Source organism: Orcinus orca, chromosome 18, assembly GCF_937001465.1.
Source record: "Orcinus orca chromosome 18, mOrcOrc1.1, whole genome shotgun sequence".
NCBI classification, from domain to species: domain Eukaryota; kingdom Metazoa; phylum Chordata; class Mammalia; order Artiodactyla; family Delphinidae; genus Orcinus; species Orcinus orca.
Window position 1 is genome coordinate 50,768,432 of NC_064576.1, and position 10,289 is coordinate 50,778,720.

Here is a 10,289-nt window from a genome sequence, read left to right on the forward strand (position 1 = left end):
AAAAGAAATGATTATCTTGACTCTAGTCCCTTATAAGCAAAAAGAAATTAAAAAAAACATTTAATGAGATATTCATAAAATGAGAGAATTCTTCTCTTTCTCTGCGATAGAAATGAAGGACGTAAATATGACTTAATATATAGCTATACCTGGTGTGTAGAGCCAAAAGTAGTATTTCCATCTTGTTGACTCTTTCTTTCAAAGTACAGAAACATCTAATCAACTGCTTTCTGCAATAATGAAAATTAATATACTATAGTCAAAGATATATTTAAACATATATTTGAAAAAAACTCTGTGGGATAAACAGCATTTTTTTTTCATTTTAAATGAGAGAAAACTGATGCTCAAAGTTTAAATTTTATTCAGAAACTCACTCATATTTAAACTTCAAAGCCCATTCAATTTCCAGTATACTATGAAGTAGGGTGATGCCCCCAATATGGAGGTTTAGTCAGAAAGTACAGTTCCACAATTCAAATTTTACAAATGGAACAAGTTAAGATCCTTGCAAGTGTCTTGGTGACTATATTGCTAAAATGGATTGGAGAGAAGTTTAATGTTGCTCAGGATTCTAGGGGGTTGGAGGTGTTACACCTGGTCACTTGAAAATAGCTTGATAGATATAAGATTGGTTTTAAGGAAAAGTGGTTTTCTGGGGGATGAGTATTGGCAGAGGATAAGATTGAAAAGCAGGGCCCTGATAAGAAAAATAAATGAATGTATTCATTCACAGCCTCTCTTGGAGGCCAACACAGGGCAATTTGTCTACATGAGCTCTCCCTGCTGAGAACAGATATAACAGTGGTGTCGGTCAGGGGCCAACCAGAGCACACTCTTCAAGCAAAGACAAAAGAGCATTCCTTTAGCCTGAAACAGGGTAAAATATTCCCACCTGAAATCATAAGCTCAGCCCAGGTGGTGTCGGGTTCTTTATCTCTTGATAAGAATGTGTTGCAAACACAAAGCCCAGTCTTAAGTGGCCCACTGGGGGCCAAAAGACTACATGCACAAGGAAACTGCCTTTACCAAAAGATAATCTGATTTAAATCCACTTATTTTCTTTTGCAAATGACTTTGTTTTTACAACAGTCCATGAACTTTTAAGATCTCTTTATTCCTTTTTTAAAAAAAAATATTGGAATATAGTTTATTTACAATGTTTTAGTTTCTTCTGTACAGCAAAGTGAATCAGTTATATATATATATATACATATATCCACTCTTTTTAAGATTCTTTTCCCATAAGATTTCCTTTTTCTTAATATTTAAAATTTCAACAGATATTTCTGTTTTTTTTTTTTTTACATTTTAATCATTCAGTATAACCTTTAAATATAAATATGTGGTTTTCATCTCTAAACCATTTTTCTAGTATTTCTTTAACATTTTTTCCTCCCGATATTTTCTGTTCTCTTTTCTAGAGCCTCCTATTAGGTTTTTGGACCTATGAATCACATTACTTATATTTTCCATTTTTATCTTTCTGCATAGCTTTTAAGCAAATTTCCTCAAATATAGTTTTAGCAATTTTTTGTGTGTGTGTGTGTGGTATGCGGGCCTCTCACCACTGCAGCCTCTCCCGTTGCGGAGCACAGGCTCCGGACTCACAGGCTCAGCGGCCATGGCTCACGGGCCCAGCCGCTCCGCGGCGGCATGTGGGATCTTCCCGGACCGGGGCATGAACCTGCGTCCCCTGCATCGGCAGGCGGACTCTCAACCACTGCGCCACCAGGGAAGCCCAGTTTTAGCATTTAAAAAAAAATTTTAACTACAAATATTTAATATATAGAGCGGTTTATTATATGTATATATATATATGTGCATATGTCAGTATTTTTTATATTCACACACACAAGTGTGTATATAAATTTTTCAACAGCAAAAGCAGCTTAGATACCCATTACTTGAAAAGTGGATAAATTATATCACATATATTCCACATACATATATCAACATATATCAACTTTAAGAAACTAATGCTGAGTGAAAAATGAAGCAAAATGAGACATAAAAATATTCAAACAGTACTTTATCTAGGAACATAAAAATTATATATACTTATATATATAAATAAATTATATATATATAATATATATGTATATTACAATTATGGTTTCCTATTGTAATGAAAGAGAATGGAAGAAACTGAATGGTTTGTGTAGAAAAAAGTAAAAAAAAAAATCATTAAATTAAAAAAAGTCTTTTCATAGGCCAATGATAAAGATTCTCTCTCTCTCTCTCTCTCTCTCTCTCTCTGGTCAAATAACAAAATGCACCTAATTAATGCATATTAATTTGTATTCAGTAAATTTGTCACTGCTGTTACAGATCAAGGGCTCATGCTGTCTGACTGGAATAGAAGCCAGTATTACGGTACTGGCTTTCTGAGGAAAGAAACAGCTTTGTGAGGTTGACCATCAAGGAGACAGAAGGCAGGGCTCAAATACAAAATACAAATTCTTCCTAGTATTAATTCAAAGGAATGCCATCATTCCATTTGGTGGATTTCCTGAAGCTCTAAATGGGATTACTTTGAGAGAAAAACACTCCAATGTTTGCTTCAGCAGCCCATATACAAAAAATGCAATGATGCAGAGAAGCTTAGCATGGTCCCTGTGCAAGAATAACATGTACATTTGTGAAGTGTTCTCTATTTTTTTCTATTTTTTATTGTTCATATGCTCCAGAGTTTTTGTTAAAGTAAAAAAATATTTTGGAAATAGATAGTGGTGATGGTTGCACAATGTAGTGAATGTAAATAAGGTAAACAAAATTTATGTTTAAAAATTGTTAAAATAGCAAAGTATATATATATATATATATATATACACAAAATAAGGGTACACAAAATACAGTTAATTTATAAAAGTTCCATTATATTGCATCATTGTTCTCCATTCTCTTTACTCTTTTAAGGGAAAATTGAAAATTAAATAGAAGGATAAGAATATAACCTGGTATCATTATTTGTTTTTTACCCATTTTAAAGCTCAATAACAAATATAGTAGTGATTTACATATGGAATACATTGAAAAATTAATAGATCACCTGTAATAATAGCCATGGCAGGACATTTTTTTTTTAATCTCACAGAGTCATTCCTAAAAATATATTGCTTGTTTATATAGAAATTGTTTTGCCTTTTAATCTGCTGGTATATTCAAAATTTATTTCTGAATCTCTTGCCATTTTGCTAGAACTGTGCTCTCACCAACTTCATTTTTCTTACTCATTGTGCTAAAGAGCCAAAATCTTTTAATTCTGTATTTACAGAAATGATGCTTGACATGTTATACCATCTTTTAATTTTTGTCTTAAAAATAATAACATAATTCTAGAACTGTTCTAAAGCCAAATATATGTTTATTAAACACACAGGATTGTCTTTTCTTTTGAACTGCCTCACAGAACATCACCAACTGTCAGAAGATACCAGATTTAGTATGATAATCACTGTTCTCTTACTAAACATGCAATTCTAAATAAGATTTATTTTGTGTCTGCTCAGTTACCTAGACTAATATCAATTCTGTAACAATATCATATCAGAATGTAGTCATGACAGCAACACAACATATGTAGTAAGAAGAACTAGTTTTTTTGTTCTTTATTTAGATCTTTCTAACTTAACTTTTTAAATACATTGTAGGTTTGCTGATAATAACATGTGCCAGACCTAACTACTTCAGTTAATTTAAGAGATAACTAAAATATCTTTGAAATGATTCTGTACACTAGGGGAAATAATTATTATAAATATTATTTGTGGAGTTTGGTAGCACAGTAACTGTAGAGAATTTTCGGAAATTAAACAATTCACTGAAAACACATGAACACATTCATTGAAATAAAATGGAATTCATCACAAGAAACTGCAGGGTAGTTCTTTTCCCCTATACTACCTAGGTTTTATTTGTCTCTTGTCATTTTCATTTCTAGTATTATCCGTAAAGAAAAACAGAGATTTCAATTCATCTACTGATAACAAGGGCTGATTGTATCCAGTGAAATTCATTACTGCTTTGATTTTTACATAGTTCCCTCCCTCTGTTTGAGCTGTTGTCTTCTTGTCATGTCCATTTTTTTCTCGTAGTCAAGATCACTCTGATCTGTACTTTGATATTCATTTCCTTGCTGCCTCTTGCACACTACAAAATGACATGAATGTCTATCATGTTGAAGAAAGAAGATACTGTTTTTGGTACTTTAAAATAAGTGAATTTAGGGTTTTGTTGCTGCATATACAAAAATAATGTACCGTGAAGTGTAAAATTATTTTTAAATGATACTGAAATGTGTAAAGTTAATAAATAACTAACAAAGGGAAAAAATCAGAGGCAAGAAAAGAAAAAAAAAGTACCATAGTTAAGAGATTTAAATCTGTGTTTTTTTCTTGGTGCTGTTTCCCTCAATGCTTATAGAAAACATTGCAATAGATCTCATATGTACTATTTATGCATTGTGCACTTGCTTCAAATTGTTTATGTCTATAAAAAGTTAATGTGTATATACCCTTTTATCTGTGTGAGGTATGAATCAATAATTTATCTTAATATGTGTTTTAGGAAATCTAAGATATTTGCATACCTTATTACCCTTATTGAGCAAGGTAAGTTAAGAGTTGTGTTATTGTTCAAGTTGACACATCCTCATATGATGTAATTTTTCTTGAGCTTGATTATCTAACACAGTTATAAACACAGTGTATTGAACACTTACTCTGTTCTGAGCACAAAATATTGTATTTGAATTTCTTGAAGCATTTCAAAGATATTCCCAAGACCAAGGGGATCTTACAATTTCACACAACCCCATTTACACTTGGAATTATAAAGTATTCTAATTTGACAGTGATTGAGGTATAAAATGATATCCCAAATTTCCTTTAATCAGCATTTTTAAATGCCAAAGATTTTGAGCACTTCTTCATATGCTTATTCTCTCTTTGGGTTTCTTATTCTGTAAAGTGTCTATATACACTCTTTATACACTTTCTATTACAGTTTCAGTACCTTTGCTGTTAATTTGAAGAAGTTTTTTGTATATTCTAGATATTTGTTTTTTCTATCAGACGTATTCAATTCTGTCCTCTAACTTTTAAATTCATGCAAATTTTATGCAATCCTGACTTCAGAAATTTTTATTTTTGAGAAACCTGAAAATTGCTCAAAAATATATAGAGTATAAGAATGCACAAAGATCCCAGTAATTTTTTTAAAAAGAAGATAAAGACTTACTATAGTATACTATAGCATCTCATATGTTTTAAAATTTAGCATGTGTAAGAACACACTGATAAACCAATTGAAAGAACAGAGAGCTGAAAACAGACCATTTATAGATGGTCTTCTCAAATACAATAAAGTGTTATCATAAATCATTGAAAAAAGATGGAGAATTTCAGTAGATTGCATCAGGAAACCTAGCTCTCCGTATAGAGAAAAAGAAATTTAATCAAATGTGACACACAAGGATGGAACTTAGATGGATTGAATATTTAACTTTGAAGAATAAACTGTAAAGTTAATAAAGGAAATTGAAAAAAAAAAACAAACTTTATTGTATCCTAGAGGCAGAAAAGAAACTTCTGGCATAAAACCTTTACAGAACAAATGACAAGACAAAAAATGATAGATTTAGTTACATCAAAACTAAAGATTTCTTTTTATAAAGGACATTACTGTCATTTTCAAATTTATTCACTACCAATAGAGAATGAAAAATATATTTAAAAAAAGTGATACCGGGCTTCCCTGGTGGCGCAGTGGTTGAGAGTCCGCCTGCCGATGCAGGGGACACGGGTTCGTGCCCCGGTCCGGGAAGATCCCACATGCCGCCGAGCGGCTGGGTCCGTGAGCCATGGCCGCTGAGCCTGCGCATCCGGAGCCTGTGCTCCGCAACGGGAGAGGCCACAACAGTGAGAGGCCCGCGTACCACAAAAAAAAAAAATAATAATAATAATTTTTAAAAATTAAAAAAAAAAAGGAGAGGCGATTACACGGGGGCAAGAGTACAAGGAGGTGGGGCTCTTTGGGGGCCATTTTAGAGGCTACTTCCTGTAATAGGTAAATGAATAGTGATAAGGACTAAGGAGAAAAGTTATGCAGAGAAGAAGGTAAGTTTCCGGGGAAAGTTGAAATTTTAGATAGGATGAGAAGACAGCACTGACAATGAAATTTGACACAAGTAAAGGGTGATGACACATGTGAATATGCGAGACAAGATCATTCAAGACTGAGAAAGTGGCAAATAAAGAGACCTTGATATGTAACAAATCAGTAACGAGAAAATTAAAATTAGCACATACTGAGAAAGTTATAATTGGCTCTCTCACTCATTAGGCTAGGATAACAGACAAGGCCAGCTCAAAGTTAACATGAAACAATATGTATCTGAGGATATGCTACAGCTGTAAAGTGTCATAACAATCACCTCCTTTAGTGACTACTGATTTCTTAATCGCTGAGAAACTCTGTCTCCTGAAAATCATACCATCAGAAACGTTGTGGTTTGAAACAATATAACTAAGAATTAAACATGCCACTCTTGCCTGGATATCTATGTCATTTGGTATTGAGTCCAGCCTCAATTTTCAATCCAGGTCCAGAGATGCAGATAATAGTTTTCTGGACACAACATTCCACATTTAAATTAACTTTGTCATTTCCATGGAAACAGGATCCTGGGTCCACTTTCCAATCCAGACCTCACGTTGACCCTGTTACACAAAGCCCAGCTCTGTTTTTAGCCTATCAAACACTGCTTCAGCTAGAGTTCACCTACATGCCACCTGTCCCAAATCCTATAATAACTGTCTTTTCTCCTTTGTGGAAACATGTTTTTGTCCCCCCAATGTACAGTCTTTCTCACTAAGATAGGTCTATAAGCTTGACTTTGGGGGACTACAAGCTTGTTCTCATTGGTCTTAGATTGATTGGGCTGGAAAAGTAAGGCGTGTTGAGAGAATGAAGAAGAGGCAGTTAGCAGAGGAGGACAGAGAAATACATTTTTTCCTCCTTCAGGGAAACAAAGGGTCTACTCAAATGGAGGGTACTATTATATTGCTGGCATTGCATCACTAATATCATTAATTTCATTGGAGAAAATTGAACAAACTAATTGAATAACATGGTTGGAGATATTTTGGATGGATAATAATAAATTTTCAGTCTTGGATACATGGTGGGATTGAAGTTAATTTAATGTGCTATTTGTTTTCTGGAGGAAGGTTCTACACTGCCCACTTTGGGAACCAGAATAATACCTATGAAGCAGTTGTTTGTGTTTTGAAAGTAGCTGATGGAAGTAAGAGTAGAATAGCCAAGATAGACTTCTGTTTTTTTCTCCCAAAGGAGATCACTAAACCCTGGATGGCCAAAATTTGTGACTAGCAGGTAAAAGTATTTAATATTGAGTATGGATGTGGGCATGGATACTTACTCGAAGTAGTATTTCTGGTAGCTTGTCTTTGTTTTGATTTTCTGAGTGGGTGCAGAAATCTAGTACTAGCTGTGAGCACATGGCTGTCCCACCCAATCCCTACTGGGGCCAAGCAACAGTTCTGGGTAAGGGTGTCTGTAAAGAAAATTAAAACTTGCCCTCAGGAGCTCTTTTTCAAAGTTTAACCTTTTTGGAGGATGAGTTGGGCAAAGCATGTTACCAAGTCCATTTGGATACATAACTTATCCATATAACCAACCTAAAATTTACCAATAATACAATGTCTCATAATAATTATTATTCCATTTATTTAGCTCCTGTGTCTACCTCTAAACTGGTTGTGAATTTATGTGGAATGCATATTATGGATGGGTACTATAAAGCTTCAACAGTCTGCACTAGCTACCATCCTATTTTTTGGTTCTCCATCTTATCCAAACCTCTGAACAATATTATCTACATTTGCTATCTACACTTTCTCATTTCTCTAGCAAGTTATTCTAATCTGACTTTCATTACCCAAACTCTGCTGAAGCCCTTTTAAAGTTTATAGTGATCTCCATGTTGCTAAACGTTCAACATTTGGAACGTTTGACCATTCTCTCTTTCATGATATGCTTTTTTCCCTTAGCTTCTACATACCTCCCATCAACATGTCTCCACTTTTTAACTGATATTTCATTCTTTACTCCACCTGTAAAATCTAAAACCTGAGGAGCTCAACTTTGGTTTTCAGTCCTTGTCTTCTTCTGTGCTTCCTATGGAGAACCTCTTATCATCTTAATCTTAAATGTAGTTCACACACACACACACACACAACGGTTCCCAAGATATTTTGTCCAGACATCATGTGTTTCATAAGCTCCTTCAGACCCAAAATCAATGAAGCATCTACTTACCACCTTTATCTAGATAACTAACATGTACCTCAGGTTTATGATTTCAAACTTTACTACCTTCATCCCCTCCAAAGCTGTTCATGTTTAGTTTTCCCTTTCGTATTAGATAGTGTTCCAGTCCATTCATATCTTCCATTTTAAACCCAACAGTCATCTTTTCCTTGTTACCTTCCCCACCCCACATACATTTAATCCTTGTGCATAGATTCTATAAATTCACTTCAAACTGCCATCATCTCTATCTTGAAAAAAATGCAGTAAACACTTATCAGATCTCCCTTCAATGATTCTTATTTCCCTCCAAACAATTCTATTCTATAGGCTCAAATTGTTCTGATCTAATATGATTATATTTCTATCCATATGATAATTTTTAAGCCTGTACCTTTTAACCTTATAGCCCATTTTTCATAAATTAGAGTGATTTTTTTTAATGGAAGTAAGTCACGCCATTCTCTCCTCAAAATCATCCCATAACATCCCACTATGAAAGGACACTTTTTAATAATTTTAGCATTGGACTTACAGATTGTGTAAGAAAGCACAACTTTTCTTTTCATCCTCAATTTCATCCACTACTCAATCTCTACCCTATGCTACAGTAACTGGACTGCTCATCATTGCCATAAATAAGTCATGTCATTTCTAGGGCTGTTTTTCAGAACCTCTGTTCTCCTATCTCAATGAAAAAATCTAAGCCAAGTACTTCAAGGTCTAAGTCAAATGACAACTCTTTGATAAAGTCTTTTTTCTTCTTCCCTTCTGGTCTTTCATGATCTCTTTGTGGATACATTTTATAGCACATGTAATTTATAAATAGATGAGTACATATCTACCTTTTCTCATTATTTTAGACTGCCAGACTTCTAAGACTTATTAACCATATCCCCAGTTCCTAGCACATGGTCCCTAGTTCAAAGGGAATAGTTTAGAACTGATGATTGAATCACATTGAGATAATACTAATTATCTACTAATAAGTGATTGATAAAGTTAGGTAATTTAGCCTTGAGATTTTGTACTCATTAAATACCATTTTCAACTCTTTTCTCTGTCTTACTTTGAACATTTATGCCCCAAAATGCTTCTGTTGTAAATAAGTAACAAAAATATATTTTGCCCACAGGTTAGACAACAACCATGAAATCATTTTCATAGATTTTTGAATTTATTAAATAGTGTAACTACCATTAGTACAGAAGAAAGTTGTAATAGTGCTGTTTATTTTCTGCATAGGCAAAATATGCTGAAATTTGGGAATTAGTCTCTGTTACTTAGTACCATGGTAAACATGATGTCAAGTTGTACATGAATAAGGCATAGATTTCTTAGAATTCAAGAAATAAGCATGTGATACTGTTAATATTAATATGTTATTATTAGTCCCAGTAGAATTTCTAACCATGTCACTTAGTCTGCAGCATATGGCTGAACAGGCCTAACACCCTTTCCTTCCTCTGGCCACAAATTCCCATTCCCTAGTTCTGCATAGCATATAGAGAAACTGCACATCTCCAACACATTACCTAAATAAACCGGCTTTACTTAAGAAACTGGAGGAATAGCTCTATAGCACATAGACTGGTTAACATTCATAGGTTGCACAATCATGACTATGGTAATGAAATGAAACAAAATAAGAAAAACAAATAAATTATGCATTTACACCCATTAAAAGTTTAATAACGAAAATATGATGCTCTATGGTGAGCCACAAGAAAAGAGAAAATCTGAACAGTTAGAAAAACGGGACTTCCCCATCATTAAATAGCCTGAGGGCTGTACTTAAAATATGTCACTTAACCAGTGCCTTACTGCTTGAAGTGCCTTACTGCTTACTGCTTGAAGTGCCTTACTGCTAAGGCACCTGAAGTGCCTTACTGCTTAATCACATAATGGTCTCAGTCTGTATGGAACACAGCCCATTGCCAATCCAGCTCATCTTT

The 10,289-nt window shown here is 34.0% G+C and overlaps 1 non-coding gene across 1 annotated transcript; it reads left to right on the forward strand.

The window, feature by feature from the left end:
* The first annotated feature begins 2,556 nt into the window (after positions 1-2,556).
* On the forward strand, positions 2,557-2,661 carry LOC117196618 (U6 spliceosomal RNA). The gene has a single exon (XR_004476888.1). It is a non-coding gene; the product is annotated as a U6 spliceosomal RNA (small nuclear RNA).
* The last annotated feature ends 7,628 nt before the right edge of the window (positions 2,662-10,289 follow it).